General features: G+C 35.8%; 1 pseudogene; it reads right to left on the reverse strand.

The window, feature by feature from the left end:
* Nucleotides 1-14,738: 14,738 nt before the first annotated feature.
* On the reverse strand, nt 14,739-16,460 carry LOC131064523 (cytochrome P450 750A1-like; annotated as a pseudogene).
* Between the last annotated feature and the right edge of the window lie 2,096 nt (nt 16,461-18,556).

Raw genomic sequence — 18,556 nt, forward strand, 5'->3', positions numbered from 1 at the left:
CCACACCATAGGAGGTTAGGATGTGCAAGCTAAGGTAGGGTTAGTTAAACCCAAGGTTAGATGGAATGGGTTAGGTTTAGGAGTGGTTAGGCTAGGTGGTTATAAGTTGGGAGGCGTGTGGGGAATTTGAATTTAAAAATTCAAATAATAGGAAAAAGGCTAATTAGTTTTCAACAACTCATAAATTGATTTGTTTTAATTAATTAGGGGATTTAGAAGAAATGAATTTGATGGGGGGAATTAATTAATTAATTATAATTAATTAATCAAAGAGGATTATTGAAATGAACCTATTAAATAAATCCTTAGATTTATTAATAAGTAGATGAGTGAGAGAATTTAATCAAATTGTTAATGAGTTCAATTTAAATTGGGAAGGAGGATTAATTAAATAACTGCTTATTCAATTAATTATCTTCAGACCATTTTTAGGTGTATACATTTTACCCCTCTTTGAAGCGAGGTGTGATGACATGTTGATTCAAAGAATGATTTCATTTTGATGATGATATTGGTTTGATAGGATGCCCCAAACATTGATTGATAAATTGCGGTACGATGATGCCCCCACGGGAGATCAATTGAGATAATTGATTGTTGGAGTGTTTTTTGGATGGTTGCAAAATTGATGTCCTGATTACAAATGACTTGATTCTGCAACATTGATTGATGAAAGTGCATTTTCTTTGATCATGATGATTGATAGAGCTTGATAAATTTCAACAAATTTGATTATTTTGATAAGATCTAGATTTGTTTTGGTTTCAAGAAAGATACCTCCTGTATAAGACAAAGATGATCAAAAGCGTTTGGTTTCAGGAACGATATATCCTGTATAAGACTTTATTAGAATGTCTGGTTCCAGGAAAGATACATCCTGTATAAGACATGATAGAATATATCAGATGTGATCGATTGATAGAATGGATAAGGTTGATTGGATAAAGAACTGACATTTTGTTGATATCAAGTTGTGGGATGATTGAGATATGATGATGGTGGTGCATTTGAGGGGGTAGCATAAGATTTACGTTGGGTTGACAATATCTGGAGAGAGATGAATCATCATTCTGATTGTGTATATACCTTTTGATAATACATTGATGATTATTGTGATAGATTTGACCTTGGATAAGATGAGCTTTTGGGATCCCATGCAAGAATGAAATGCAAGCTAAATGCCAATGTGAATGCTAATGAAATGTAAAGCTACAATTGGACCAGTCACTAGGTTATTGCTTTTTTTCATCATTGAGCCTTTGGAAATGTGGGAAATGAGTGCAAACATCAATGGTATAATTAAACCATGATGACCTGAGCACTGCTTTCCTAGATTTTGATATTGCAAGTTAGCACAAGCATCAAGGTATAATTAAACCAAGATGACCTGAGTGTTGTTTGCGTAAAACAGACAGTATTAACCATTGGTATATGCAAATCGGAAATGTCTTCAATGATACTCCGATGATCATGTCCTGAGAAAAATTTGCACCTACTAATGATTAATTTACAGACAACAAACAAGAAAAACATCATGTTTCTTTGTTGTTCCTCTAGTCAAAGACATTCTGAAGGCACTCAAAAATCATGATAGCAAAAATCAAGATAGTAAAGTTGAACCAAAGTGCTGAAAGTTGAATCCAAAAGATATCATCCATTAAAAAATGTCCATTGAAAAATGTGCGATGTGCTTAGATTGACGTGTGATAGCTTGATGGTTAACAATGTGATCTCATGTTCAACGTTGTATGTGTCTCAGTGTTTTCGCTTGACAAGTGTTGTCTAACTATTGGTTTTACCTATTTGATTAAGCTCAAAATGATTGTAAATTTTGCCCCCAGCTAGGTGTAGCATTTTCCCCCAAGCCTAGAAACAAATTCATTATGATATACCCAATGATCCAAATCATGGCGAGAAATTAGTTGCAATGTCTGCGTATGTACAAAGGCTTATGATGGATAGTGCTGATGGAGAATGAATTCAAGCAAAAAAATGCATGAACTAATAGATGGAAGAACTAGCGGATAGATAGCATTTGTTTGCCAGGTTTTCACCATCTGTTTTTATTGCACTTTTTCTCATATTTGATTTGATTTTTATTTTTTTTTACTGTTTTTGGATTTTTCAGATTTTTCAGACATAAAACATCTTCAGATGCATGCTATTGATTGGTTCCTTGAGCTGATCCCCATCTTGTGTTGATAGTTGATATGCTCCTGACCCAAATACTATTGTGACCACAAATGGTCCTAACCAATTTGGTTCAAACTTCCCTTTCTTTTCTCGATCTTCTTGGTTGCGTGGATTTTCTTTGAGTACTAGTTCCCCAACTTGAAATGTTCTTGGTTTTACTTTGTGATTGTAACTGCGGCACAGTCTTTGTTGATATACATTTAAATGACCAAAGGAAGTTTGTCTTTGTTCATTTATCAATTTTAGCTCTTGTAGTCTAGATACTCCCTATTCTTCATCTGGGATAAGACCTTTTAATGATACCTAGAGAGAGGGTATATCTACTTCGATTGGTAGTATTGCTTGTGATCCATAAACAAGAGAGAAAAGTGTGGCACCTGTTGGTGTGCGGATACTAGTATGGTAGGCCCATAGAGTAGGGTTCAATTGAACATGCCAAGCTCTGCCATCATCATTCACTGTCTTTTTGAGGATTTTCAAAATGGTTTTGTTTGATGGATAGTAGGGTGTGGTTAATCAATCATTTTATAAAAAAGATTCACATATTAGAAAATGACTTCCTATAATATATAAGATATATCAATAAAGATTAACAAATTATAACACCATAAAACATAAGAATAGTCCCTAACGTCATAAAAAATGGCCCTTGAATTGAGAAAACATGTGATCTAACCACTCTTACTAATAAAATTACATTTCAGAAATTTCATTATGAAATTAGCTTGAGTTTAATTTTTCGGAAAAAGGAGAAGGTATATTCATACTATAGTGATTATAAATCTAGTGAAGCGTTGATTATTTTGGGATTCTCACCTGTGTCTCTAAGTTAAAATGGTTTATTTCATTGTTTGCATGGAATTACTCAAGGAAATAATTCACTTGAAATTGTTTTTTTCAATATTTCAATGCATCTAAGATAGAGTGATTTAAATCATATTTTGCATAAATTTAATACATACATTTTTAATTAGCAGAATTTATATTATCATAGTTTATATGTGTAATAATGTTGCATTTTTCTTAATGTGTGTCCAATTTTAGTTTGCCTTCCTAATCTCTCCCTTCCTCTCTGGGAGCATTCTTGCTATGAGGCTATTGACAACTCTATTAGGCATTTTTTGAAGGTTGATGATGCTACCTCCTCTATGAGCCACTCCAATTTTCTCACATCTTGTGGATATTGATATTTTTGTGCCCCTCCTTGGGGATGTGGTTTTTGTTAGAGTAATCAGGGCTTTACTTGATTAATTAAACAACATTTGTTTAATTATTTAAGTTCCCTTTATCTCATTTTACACTTAAGCTAACCTTAGGTGCATAATAACTAATTATTTTATCAATTATTAGGTGCAAGCCTAGGTTTACCCTTTTAGGGTTTCTTGGCCTATTAGAGGTTAATTTTCTTTTCTTTGTATCATTATCACATTACACATTTTGTGAATATTGAGCTCTCATCTTTTTGAGCATAGTTTTTGTGTATTTTTTTTTTTCTGTTGTTGCTTCCTTGCTTCTCCTTGTAACGGGTTTATTTCAGCTTGCAGAGATCTTTTGGGCTCATGTGGTGTTGTATTTCTCAACTCTCGCATGGTATCAGAGCTTCAAATCTGCAGCTATCTGTTCTTGTTTTGATATTTTTGCCTTGGAAGTAAATCTGGGGTTTTTAGAAGTTTTTTTATGCACCTAGGGATAGGCCTCATTTCTAAGCACTTTGGGCCTAAACGGACCTCACTATCGTGCTCAGAAGGCCCAAAAACCCCTATGGTCATTTAAAACTTGACCATTTTTTACTCTTGAGCCTCTGGGGGTATTTTTTCCTAAGTACCAGGTCATACGACCCTAGCACGTAGTTCGAAAAAAAATTCAAAAAAAATTATTTATTTTGCCTTTTTACGACATTCAGGTCGAAAATTGATTTTGTGCAAAAAAAAATTCAAAAGGCAAAGTTTAAAAAATAAATAAATAAATAGATAAAAAGTTTGTTTTTAGGGGTTCGCAGGTCCCTGTATCCGTGATAGTCCGGCCATTGGCCCTGTCAGTGCAGGCCCTTGTCGTTGGCTGTCTCCTCACTGACACTAGTCCCGCCAGCAGTCTCCCCTCTCGCTAGCCCCCGCCCGCCAGTCCCCACCACCGTGCCTCCAGCACTCCACCGCTCCACCCCAGAGCACCACCGAAGCACTACCAGAGCGCCACCTCCACCCAGCCCAGCCACTAGTGAGCCCCTGTTGCCCCTCTCTCTTGCCTTTGAAGGGGGGGTTGGTTTTTTCTTCATAACTTGAGCATACGGAGTCATTTTTTCAAAAATAAATAGGCGTCGGAAAGCTGGTTCCAAGATGGACCTCGTGGTGTTGGAATGTTTTTTCGAAATTTTCTGTTTGACTATACTTTTTCCAATCAAAGCGGGGTCTATTTTCTACACTTCCGGGGCCATAGAATGGGCAAACGGACTCCATTTTTTGAAAATGAATAGTCATTGGAAAGCTCTCAGCATGCTCTATTCAGATATGTGATCTTGTTTCTCATATTTTTCATCAAGTACATGATATTTCAGTTTGAATTTTTTTTTGCTTATGCACTACTTCCTTCCAATCAGTATGTACTAGGGTTTGGATTTATGTTTTGTGGGGGGTGTTTTTTCTCGCTTTCTATCATTTATATCAGAAATATAGAACACCAAAACTCTCAAAACAAACAAACCCTTCTGCATCTTTTGTCTATTCTAAGAGATACCATAATAAAAAAACCACAAGCAGGTGCAAGTGCAGAGTTTCATGGCAAATCCTTCAGTTGAGTTGTTGGCATCACACAACTATCACACCTAGAATCCATGTGAGGCTTCTCTGGGGACGAGGGTTATGGTCTTGTTCGGATGAGTTTCAGCCTCTATTCCACTGTCCTTATGAGCTTCTTTAGCATAGAAGCAAGATGGATGAGGCCATGGGTTTTCAATCTTTGCATGTCTCTGACAATCTTCTGTTTCACCTTGATGATTTTCTCACTCCTCAGGCTATGTGGTTGAAGTTTGAGTCTCTCTTCGAGAGGGTTAATAAGATTCAGACTTTACAAATTGAGGTAGAGTTGGTTTCCTTGTCACCTGATTCCTTTCCCACCATTGAGGATTTTTTGAACAAGTTCAAGACTACCAGATCTGTTCTCCAGGGGTGTGGCAAGATCAACATAGACACATAGTGCATTCACTTGATTCTTTCGAAGCTTTGGGGTCATTTTCAATTTTTTGCCTCTGCTTTCTACTCCACCATGGATAGCTTGGGTGCTCGTTTCACCATGCCTACCTTTGATGTGTTTTGTGAGTGTTTGTCTTGTGAGCAGTCTCATCTTTCTTAGCTGGACATACTCTCAGGGTCTAAGAAAAAAGCATTGGTTGCTCAATCCTCTACAGAAAAGCAAAAGTAGAAATCGAAGCCAAAGAAGAATTCTGCAGGCAGTGAGCATTCCTCCAAGCCACCTCATAAGTCTGATTCCTAACCACCATTTCCTCTGAAACATGGGAAATCTTCACAGTCTACTGAGTCTTCCTCCAAGACTAAGAAGAAATCAAGTGACACTTGCAGTTTTTGTGGCAAGGAAGGACATCCAGTTTCCAGGTGTTGGAAATGCTTAGAGGCTTTAGAGGAAGCCATGCAACAACATCACATCTCCTCACCTCAGGCATCTTCTTCTTCCACAGGGAAAGGTCATGCTCTCACTACTCGAGCTTCGACCTATGGGTCCACTTGGATATTAGATTCTGGTGCTTCTCACCATATGACTCACACTCAACAGTTGGTTACTTCTCTTGCCTCTTGTGGTACTTCATAGATTGCAGTGGGTGACTCAGTTCAGCTTTCAGTCTTGGGTTCAGGTTCTGTCTCTTTGGATGGGGGTACTCTGCAGGATGTTCTGGTTGTCCCTGACATCTCGACGAACCTCTTGTCCATTTATCAGGTTTGTCATTTTGGCTCTGGTAAGATAGTTGAATTCTCACCACATGATGTGGTTATTCGAGACTTCCATGACTTTGATTTGGTTGTGGCTATTGGGAGTGTTGATACTGCATCTCATCTTTATAGATTTGATGGATTTGAGCCCTCTGTGGGTGCAGGTTCGTCTCTTATAGCACATGTAGATTCAGTGAGTAAGCTTTGGCATGAGTTCTTGGGCCATGTCAATTACAAATATCTTCAACAGATGAGTACATAGGCACTTGTTCTTGGGCTCCCATAGATTTCCTACACTGATGGTATTTGTCATGGTTGTGTGTTTGGCAAGCATCACAGGATTCCTTTTCAAAGGGAAGAGCCCCTCGTGCTTTGGTACCCTTGGAGTTGATTCACAATGATCTCATGTCATTTCCTACTCCTTTTTCTGGGACCAAGTATGTACTCACTTTTATTGATGACTTCTCCAGATGCACATGGGTGTACTTTCTTAAGTACAAGTCTAATGTCTTTGATTTATTTCAAATCTTCAAGACATTCGTAGAGAAGCAGTCTGGTTGTTCTATTCGGCAGATATGTACAGATAATGGGGGGAGTATGTGAATCAGGCTTTCAGAGATTTTTGCACTGAGCATGGTTTGCAGCATCAGTTTACTGTTCCCTACACCCCTCAGCGGAATGGTGTTGTTGAGCGCGAGAACAAAACTTTACTGGAGATGGCGAATTGTATGATTCAGTCAAGGTCCATGGATTCGTCTTTTTGGGCTGAGGCAGTCAATTATGCCAACTATATTCAAAATCAGATGCCTCACAAGGCAATTTGACATATGACTCCTGAGGAGGCTTGGTCTCATGACAAGCTTGGTGTTTCTTTTTTCTGTGTGTTTGGCAGTGAGGCATGGGCATTTATTCCTAATGCTCAAAGGAAAGCAATGGAGCAGAAGAGATGACCCCTCATTTTTGTTGGCTATTGTGAGGATGTTAAGGCATACAAGTTGTTTGATCCTGATTCCAGAGAGGTCTTGTTTCGATGGGATGTTCAGTTTGATGAGCGCCTTCCCACAGTGGATACCCTGTCTCTAGTGTCTACTCCTCTTCCTACTCCTCCGACTGCATCTCTTCAGGATTATTTTGAGGATGATTCTGATGATGTTGTTGATGATCCTCCATCGCCAACTCCACCTGCTCCACCTCATATGCCCAAGTGGGCTCGCTTTACTGTTGAGGCGGCAGGATCTATGGTTGGTGATCCTTCAGATACTCGTTGCACTCATTCTCATATTGTGGATTCTAGTCTTTTGAGTCATGCCATTTTAGATGATCCTTAGAAGTTTTTTATAGGCTATAGGAAACCCTAAGTGGGATTGTGCTATGGAGGAGGATTATTCTTCTTTGATGAGGAATAATACTTGGGATCTTTGTCCTCTTCCTAAGGGCAGAAAGATGGATAGGTGTCGCTAGTTGTATCACACTAAGTATGTTGTTGATGGCTTGATTGATAAGTACAAAGCACGTCTTGCTGCGAAGGGTTTCTCGCAGGTTGAGGGTATTGATTACTCTGAGACATTTGCCCCTCTTGCCAACATGAACTTTACTTGCTTTGTACTATCTCTTGCAGCTTCTCAGGGATGGCTCATTTTTCAGATGGATTTGAAGAGTTCTTTCTTGCATGGGGACCTATAGGAGGAGATCTATATGGAGTAGCCTCAAGGATTTGTGCAAGATAGTTCTTTGGTTTGCAGACTTAGGCATTCATTGTATGGTCTCAAACAGGCCCCTTGGGCTTGGTATGAGAAGATGGATTCTTTCTTGCTCTCCACTGGTTTCACCTGCAGTCATTTCGATCACATAGTGTACATTCAGCTTCTTGAGGGTGAGATCCTGATTCTTGTGCTATATGTTGATGATCTCCTCATCACAAGTAGCTCATCCTTTATGATTCAACATATTCAACGAGCTTTGATGGACCAGTTTGAGATGATAGATCTCGGTCTTCTGCACTATTTTCTTGGTCTTCAGGTGATTCAGTCTTTTGATGGGATCTATATTTACGAGCAGAAGTATTCTCTTGACATTCTTTGGCGCTTTGGCATGCTTGATTGCAAGCCTACTCCCACTCCTTTTCAGTCAGGGGTTGTTTTGATTACTACTTGTCCCACTCCTTCAGTAGATTCTACACTTTACAGGTAGTTGGTTGGCAGTTTGTTGTACTTGACACACACTCGTCCTGGTCTTTCCTTTGCAGTTGGCCTTGTCTCTCGATTCTCCCATGATCCTCATGAGACACATTGGCAAGCTGCCAAACATATTTTGTGGTACATTCAGGGCTCTATTTCTCATGGCATTCACTAAACATCAGGGGAACCTCACATTGTTGGCTACACTGACTCAGATTGGGCTGGTGATGTCACTGATCGAAAGTCTACTTCTGGCTTTTCTTTTTGTCTTGGCTCTAGTCCTATCACATGGTCTTGCAAGAAGCAGACTGCTCATTTTTTATCATCTATAGAGGCTGAGTACCGAGCTATTATGCTCGCCAATCAGGAGATCTTATGGCTTGGACAATTGATGACTGAGTTTGGTTTTCCTCCTAATAGTCCCATTGTTCTTTGGTGTGACAATCAGAGTGCTATTCATATTTCTCACAACCTGATAGAGCATCAACAGACGAAGCACATTGAGCTTCACATCCATTTTATCTGCCAGTTGATTCAGGATGGTTCTCTCATTCTGGAGTACATTCCCACTGCCGAGCAGATTGCAAACATATTCACGAACCCTTTTGCATCGCCGCACTATCTTCAGTTGCGCTCTATGCTTGGGGTGAAGGAAGTTGTCCTTGGGGGGTCTTTATGAACCCTTCCTTCCTTCTTATTTCTTTCAACATGTTCTTTTATCTCTTTTTGGAGAGGAGTTTTTTCCCACTGGGTTTTCTCCTTTTTCTCCATTTCATAGAGATTTCATTGTATTTGGGTACCTGATCAGGCCTTTTTGTCGGGACCCATCTTTCCTGCTTTCAGTAGTTGTTCTAGGTTTTAGCTTCTCCCTAAGTCTAGCTTAAGGGGGGGTGTTAGAGTAATCAGGCCTTTACTTGATTAATTAAACAACATTTGTTCTAATTATTTAAGTTCCCTTTATCTCTTTTTACACTTAAGCTAACATTAGGTGCATAATAATTAATTCTTTTATTAATTATTATGTGCAAGTCTAGGTTTTCCCTTTTAGGGTTTCTTGACCTATTAGAGGTTAATTTTCTTTTCTTTGTAACATTATCACATTACAAATTTTGTGAATATTGAGCTCTCATCTTTTTGAGCATATTTTCGGTGTATTTGTTTTTCTGTTGTTGCTTCCTTGCTTCTCCTTGTAATAGGTTTATTTCAGCTTGCAGAGATCTTTTGGGCTCCTGTGGTGTTGTATTTCTCAACTCTCATAGTTTTAATGGTTGGGGACAAGCCCTAGACCCAACTTCTAGACTTTGAGGGTCTCCCCTTGCATTGTTGGAGGTGCTTTTCTATGGGTCATCTCGCTTCAAATTGTCTGTTGCCTCAACACAAAGGTATTGCTACCTGGTGGAAAGATGCTATCGCGGAGCACCTAATGATCAATGCTTTAGATTCTAACTTTGTGGGCTCCTCTCAAGAGGATGGTGCCCCCTCCCGGGATGGTTTTGTTGTTGATACTTCAAACCCTCTCACTTCTTTGAACATTTCATCTTTCATCTCTACAACTCTTCTCTAGATCCCCAATGCTATTCTATATCTTCTCAGGACGTTTTGCAACATCTTGTTGTTGTTTCATCCCCTGCTATTGTTGTTGATTAGCCTTCTACAAGTCCCTCCTTGCTTGACTCTCCTTCTGTTGGACCTAATGATAGCATTGCCAGGACTATGGTTTGTCATAGACGAAAAGGGAAATCTTCTGCCACCCCCCAAAACCCTCTTGATCATGGCTCAGGTGTTTCCCCCTATTCTTGAGTTGGGTTTTGGGTTGTTTTTGGGTTGACAGGGTCTTGTTTTCCTATATTGCCTTGTTTTTTAGGTTTTGTACCCTTGTAAGTTATCTTTACTACCTTTGGGATATTGTATTAAGGGTCAACATCCTTATTTTTGCTACTTCTTTAATAAAAAATAGGTAAGATTAACGAAAACTAAAACATTGTTGGTGGGAGAGTGTATAAAAGGATGAACTAATCATTTCTTTTTTGAGGTTCTAGATAGCCATAAATAAAAAGAAACAAACTTAAATGAATATCATTTTTGGAACTAACTCATTTGGATGTAAAATAAACCTATAAAATGAAAGGCAAAATGCTTGATATACTTTATTAATAATTCTTTGATGAATTCCAAATCGATATAAAAATAACGAGAAATTATAGTTGTATGCAGTTGTAATAACTATGATAACTGCATATTATAGACAATGTAATGAGCTACACTAGCATTTCCCCTCCTATTATATTGCTCTTGAAAATGTGCCTTTGAAACCTTGAATTTCAACCTACCAAGGGACCCCCTAAGGTCAACATACAACATGAAAAACATGTTGATTATTCAAAATAAATACACATTCTTGAGAAGAATTTTCTTTGTAGAAAAAAATCTTTAATTAGGTGGAACTCCATCAAGCTACCTAGTAACCTTTAGAAGGGTGTAAATCCACACCAAATTCATAAAATCTTGGACTACTATCTCCTTGAACTCCCAAATTACATATCCTTTGAATTATTGAACAACAATCCATGCTGAACTATAATCATAGAGCTCCATCAAGTTGTATCATAACTCTCAAAAAGGTATAATTACCCCAATCACTAAACATGAACTATTTGGGCAACAATTCATATTGAGTCCACCAAATATCTTCCCTATCACCAAAAAGAAAACTTCACAATATAAAATTGTTGAAATCCATCAACATAAAAGAAGTAAAGCAAAAACATATGCTTCTCATGTAGAACACCATCTCTTCCCTATCACCAAAAAGAAAACTTCACAATATTAAATTGTTGAAATCCATCAACATAAAAGAAGTAAAGCAAAAACATATGCTTCTCATGTAGAACACCATATGAAAGCAAGAAGCTAACTTGACATGATGGAGATTCCTTCAACCTTTGATGCATCTAACCTCCAATTTGACATTTGTTAGTCCTTACCTTCCAAAAGAAACACCTAATGAAGTCCTAATTCCTTTGATATAGGGGTAACATGTCCAGTAGACTCTTGATCAATCGCTCCATCAATAAGCCCACACTCCAAAGCTTCCACTAGAGACATGCACTTGTCCCTATCAATATCCTCAAGGACTTGCTTAACTTTTTACGCTAGAATCTTACATAGTAATCTAACCATATATCTCCTTAGAATATATTTTTTCTTTATGTATGAAAAAAAATTAGCAATGCTCACGATTGATCCAACGACCTATAAAATTCAATGCTTTTACCAATTCACCCAAATACATAAATAACAAAACAATCTGAACTTCATCGAATCAAACCACCAAATCAAACTACCAAAATATTTCCACACCCTTACCTCTCCTTGTATTCAAACTTCTACGCAACCTTTTCCAGTTAAGTGCAGTTACCAAGTGGACTCGTGAGTGTGGAGAATGAAGGGCTGGCGATGAATTACTACGGGGAATAGGAACATCTTCCATGACTACTCAACTGCCTATTGCCTGATATCCTATGAGTTTTTGTGCCTTTTATTCTTGCACCAAATTAATTATGGAATTCAATAAAAACACATTTCCTTGACGCTCAATAATCAAACTTTACAAGCCTTCAAATGTCTGGCAAAACTAGAAACAACAAAAAGTTTGAAGGCTTTTCTACAAATTTCATCGTCTAAAGAAAATTATAAACGCTTTATTTGATAAATGGACACAACAGCTTTCAACGCTTCCTACGGGCATAAGCCATTCATACCATCCACAACAAATAGTTCTATATATTAAAGAAAAACGTGAATACTCCTGATTTTGGATGCCTCTTTGTATCTTTTCCTCCACATGGCTGGACAGATGGCTAAATTTTTTCTTAGAATGCTCCCACTAACCACACCCAACTTCTAATCCTGCTTCCTAAATTTCCCAAACTATAGTCAACCCTTTCCCCTTCATTTCTTTATCTTCTTTTTTGATGTTTTCTTTATGTTTTTCCTTGTTTTCTCAATATCATTCCTGTAGACATATAAAAATGACTATATTCCTAAATGAATATTTTATGTTCATTCCTCTGTTTAGTTAAATCTAATTTAATTAAATCACTCACATTCTTCTATTTAATTAAGTAAATTATTCAATTTATTTAGTTAAATTCACTTAAGCCTGTTTAATTGAACAAATCATTTTATTTAATTAAATCCCTTCTTCTTACTTTTTAATTAAATTTATATTTAATTAATAGTTTACCCCAATTAAATAAATCTATTTTATTTAATTTCACAACTTGCAACCAAATTGAAATAAAGCAATTTATTTTAATCCCATTATCCCTCACCCACTTGCATTTTCCTACATCTCCCACTTGCCTCTCTAAACCCCCTTCTAGATTCTTCTAATCACTTCTAAATTAGCCTAACCCATCTCCTAAATATTGTCACATCCCTAAGAAAAGGGAAGTCACTTCTCAAACCCTCAAAGTCTTTGAAAACCATTAAAGGCTTTATGTTTCCAACAAGTTAACCTTGAAAGTCTTCCCAACCTTTAATGGTTAACTCAACCCTCTAGCATGATTAGAGACTTTTTCTCTTAACTCAACCTCCATCTAACCCAAGGGTCTCATCAAGCATTTATTGCTTTGACCATGGTTATCCCTTTAACCTTTGCATAAGAGTTTACCCCTTGGGTAAAAGCAATAAATTGGGGCCCTTTTGCATGTCCATTGGTCTCACCTTTTTCTTTGGGCTGGTTTGGACACCTTGGCAAAAAACATGCTGATGTGGTATCATATTTGATGATGTGGCCCTGAAACGTAACCTTAGTTATAAGCAGGGGACTTGCCAAGTAAGCTTTTGTAAAAAATTGAAGTGATTTGAAATTTCCACATAGGATTTTGAGAAGCGCGAAGTTAGGGTGCACAACTAATGTGTCCTCTCCCCTAGACTATAAAATAAGGATTCCCTTTATGTTCTTCCTAGAAATTGTTGTAACAGTTCTTTTCATATTGATTTTTTTCCGTGGATATTACGGTTTGAATGAAAATAGTTCTCTCCTTCATAGTGTTGTTTTTGAGCTTACTCTTCATGTATAGTCCAACTTTCTTTAGAACCATATAGTTCACTTCTTCTGCATCCTTTATATATATATATATGAAAGTTACCCAAAATATGCTAAATATTATTAATTCTCAGTTCATAAAAATTTAGGACTTGTGAAGCTAGATATTGTATAGATGTTGTGATATTGGTGGTAGGCCCGATGAGATGACCAGAGCTATTGGCTCTGAACTCTAACAATAGGATTTGAATTTACAGTTTCTTTTGTTATTCAATAGTAGAAGTCTTGTAGAGTATTTTGGTTGCTTAAATAATAAAAGATTTCAGATATTTAATTAATTTTAGTTTAGGTTAATCAAATGAAATGTTTACAATTCAATATATAAATTTTATACTAATAATTAAGAGTTATCAAAGTGAATAATTAAATAATTAAATGTTATTTTTGAAAAATAAATTTATAAATAATTGATCTAGATTTTTGAATTTGTCTATCTCAAATCTAGAAATGAAACTTCTCTATATTTATCTCCTTTTTAGGGTCCAATCTATGCTTTTAGGTTGATTCCACAATGAAGGATCTATGCTTTCTAGTCTGTACACCTTTGCTTGCTAGTTTTCTTAATTCATTTCTCTTCACTCTACTCTAAGAACTACTGTTATTTAATAATGTTAGGTGCAAGAGGTGCATAATAGAATATATTATTATTTAATATAAATTCTTTATTCCAAAGGATAATTTACATTCCATGATAACCATCTAAACTAAAAATAAATCACAAATATGTTAACCTTTAATGATTAATACATTAACATATCTCAAAGAAATTTGGTGACAATATAATTTGCGAGTTGATTTAAAGCTTTTTTAAAAACCTTATTATTATGACAAGTGTTATATGTTTGAACTAATCTTCTTACCTTAATAGGTTCAAATTTTGATACTAATGCTTTTCCTTTATAGGTATCAAATTTTGACAATGAGCTAGATGCTTTTTTGACAAATTCTCAAATTTAGACATATTTCTAATATGCTGAATATTCATTTCCAATCATAAATGCAATCACTCTATTTGCAATGCTATAATTTGAAAAAAATGGCCAAAGTTTAATGGCCAATATGGCTAGTCACCAACTATCATGTGGAATAACTCTAACTCTCAAATATGATTTTAGTTATATATGCATATATAGCACGTACCGAAGTTGATACTATAAAAGTAAGCTCCAAAACAACTCTTTTAAGGAGAGAACTACTTTTATTCAGACCGTAATATATGGAAAGAACTGTTACAACAATTTCTAGGAAGAGCTTAAAGGGAATCCCTATTCTATATATGTAATTGGATTTAGGAAAGCTGGTGCTATTCTCTCACTCCTACATGTTCAACTCGAGTTTGAAGGTGGGGACAGCAAGAAGATTATCTTTTCTGAGAAGACTGGTTATAAAGGTTTCAGTCATATCCAACTCTGAGGGATTGCCATTGCCTTCCAAAGTCCAGTCAAAGCAATCTACGAGCTGTGCCAAGACAAGCTCAATGTTCGCCATTGCAAATCCAGCTCCAGGGCATCCTCTCCTTCCTGCACCAAATGGAAGCATCTCGAAATCTCACCCTTTGATTTCAATATTCTTACCAATAAATCTCTCAGGCTTGAATGTCGAGGGATCTTCCCACACTGCTGGATCCCTTCCAATTGCCCACACGTTCACAATAAGCCTGGTCATGCGAGGTATAAAGTAGCCAGCGACAATACAGTCTTCTGTGGATTCATGGGGGAGCATTAAGGGCCCTGCAGGGTATAAACGGAACACCTCCTTCACTACACATTGCAGGTATTCCATGCCCACAAGATCAGATTCTCTCACCATAAGCTGTTTGCCTGCTATAGATTCAATTTCTGCCTGCAACTTCTGTGCAACGTGTGGGTTTCTCACCATCTCACTCATTGCCCATTCTAAGGTTGTGATTGTTGTCTCCAATGCCCCTAAAAACATGTCCTATCATAAGGAAAAAAGAGAAGTTATTAGATAACTATTAATGAAAAATGAATATAGGAAATCCTTCAATCGAAGAGGTAAATGAACTATGTATGTCAATATGAAAAAACACACAGTTGAAAAGAATAGTCCAGTGGACAAGCAGAGATGGAGGGAGTACAAAAACAGTTGCTTTAATGTGTTCTCGAGTGATTTTCAAGTCACTTTCATTCTGTGCCATCTCCAGAAGTATGTCAACCAAGTCCTTAGTATGGTCTCTCTGGCCCTGGTTTCCCCTGCGCCTGCGCTCTTCTATGTGTTCGTCTATAATCTTCCCAACAACTCTGTCAAAGAAGTTGTGGGCCTTCTTCATCTTCCCCTTCACACCACTCAACTCATCAATCCACGCAATGGAAGGAATGAAGTCTCCAATATTGAAAGCTCCAATCATACTTGTCACCTGCTGTACCATTCTGTTAAGCTCATCACCTACCAAATCATCATCTTGAGATATTTTAGTGCCAGCCAGAGTCCTCCAGATTATAGAGGAGATGAGAGATGCTATGCTCTTTCTCACATTCACAGCAACTTTTCCATGCTTACTCTTCTCCCATATACTTTTCACTCCCAGATAGACCTCCTCCTCTCTCACAGACCTAAAGGACTCAACTCTCTTGGCACTCAGCAACTCCAATACACATACTTTCCTCATGAGTCTCCAGTAATCTCCATAAGGAGCCAAACACAGATTCTTTTCATTATAAGCTACGTATTTTGCGGCAGCAGATTCAGGCCTGTTAGCAAAAACCAAATCATGGGTTTTTAAAAACTCTTTGGCCATCTCAGAAGAAGAGACCACCATACAGTAGGAGTAGAACCCAATCTTAATAACATAATGGGACCATATTGCTTAGCAAGGTCGTGAAGAGAACGGTGAGGGGGCTTCCCCAACTGATGCATGTTTCCTATAATAGGAAACCCCAATGGCCCGGGTGGCAATCTAGATGCGTTTGCATTTCCCCTCAGCAAACCTAATAATTTGTACAAAACCCAGAAACCCAAGATTGTGAATACTAAGGGCATTGAAAGAGACTCCGTTAGATTAGAGAATGAAAAAGCCATTAGAGCAATTAGAGTACAACTTACAGATTGCTTTTAGAAGGAAAACTTTGTGTAACTTCCCATACCTTTCCTCAAATTTATAGACTAGAATTCGAAGTTTATCTGAGCATAATTTATTTAAAGATTTTATTAAAGTTTTAGAGTACTTTTTATCTGATACGAAATTTGTTCAGCTTTATTTGATGGTGATTATGGCGCATTAAGTGAATGTAATGAACTGAAATTATAAAATAAAGATAATAATAACAAATCTTGAGGATGTACGAAAGTTTTGCCATTTAATAGATATATTTAATAAATAAAAAATTCAAATTCAAATTATATTTTTTTAAAGTTAATGATATTTAAATTAATATGAAGATAAGATTTTCATCTATATTCCATTAAGTCTACATCAACATTTAAATTTTTAATTCTTTTTCAGATTTTAAGAATACAATCTTTTCAAATTAGTTACTGAAAAATTTAAAGTCTTAAAAAGTTTTAGTAATTTAAATGAATTTAGAGGATAAAGTAAAAGTTAAAGTGGTTGTCCGTCTATTTACTTTTTGAAAAACTTCTTATAGAGTTGCTGATGTAATTATATTTGTGAGCCTATAAATAGATAAGACACATGGTGAAGGTATAGATCACTCTATTGTTCTTCTCACTAACCTTACAATAAGTAAATATTATGAATTGAACTTATAAAATAATGATAATAATAAAAAAAATTAGGATGTACGATGCTTTGCAATTCAAATGGATATCATTTTAAGATAAGATTTTTTCCTAAATTCATGTTATATATTTCTTCAAGTTAATGATATTTAAGTTCATGTAAAGTCACAACTTTCTTCAAGATTCATTTATGTTTACATCAACACTTGATTTTTAATATTTCAAATCATTTTACAATTTTAAGTTTTTAAACAAAAGATTTTTTTATTTCCAATACAATCTTTGTAAATTAATTATTAAAAAATTTAAAATAATAAAAAACGAAGTTTAATGACACATAAATTTAAAGGAGAATTTAAATTTAAAGTGATTATCTATCTATATATTTTTAGCAAATTGTGTGCCTTTATGGAGTTGCTGATGTAATTATACTTGTCAGTATATAAATGAATAGACATGTGATGTTGAAGGTATAGAGCTCTCAATTGATTTTCCCACTAACCTTTTCATTGATCCCCACTTGACAATGGACATTATCTTGTCACTATTTACATATCCTCACAAACTATGTATTTTATTTTTGTGTTAAATAACTAATGTCCTAATCTTATTTGGACAAAGGAAATAAATTAATGTGAAAACCATAATCATCTTTTCATTGATCCCCACTTCACAATGGACATTATCTTGTCGCTTCACAAATTTACATATCCTCACAAATTATGTATTTTATTTTTGTATAAAATACCTGATGTCCTAATCTTATTTGGACAAAGGAAATAAACTAATGTGAAAACAATAATCATAATTAATGTTTTGAATGTTTCCATGGCTTCAATAATTGACAGTATAGACTTAATACTTACATGTGGTAAGTAGATATTATGGGATGAAATTATTAAATAAAGAATAATATAATAAGTGTGAGGATCTATGAATACTTTGCAATTCAAATGAACATCATAAGATTCTTCATTGTAAAGGTCAAATTCAGATTTTCTTAAACTTAATGATATTTAGGTTCATATGAATACACAATTTTCTTTGAGATCATTTTAAGTCTATATAAACACTCAATTTTTAATATTTTAACATGTTTTTTATATTTTGAGAAAATACTTTTTTAATTTTTAAAATAATATTTCAAAATTAGTTATTCAAAAATTATTAAATATCAAATAAAAAAGTGGTAATTTAAATGAATTTATAGGGGAAATTAGGAGTTAAAGTGGCTCTCCATTTATTTATTTTTCATATTTTTATCTTTTAATCTCACATTGTATTTTTTCTAGCCACCAAATGTATTTAACAAACACTTGTATTGAAAATGAAGTCATTAAGATTCATATGCATGGTTAAACCTATAGAACTTAATTATACTTATGAGTCTATAGAATGGATACCCATGATGTTGAAGATATAGATCTCTCTATTGA

This window comes from Cryptomeria japonica, chromosome 4 (assembly GCF_030272615.1).
Source record: "Cryptomeria japonica chromosome 4, Sugi_1.0, whole genome shotgun sequence".
NCBI lineage: Eukaryota > Viridiplantae > Streptophyta > Pinopsida > Cupressales > Cupressaceae > Cryptomeria > Cryptomeria japonica.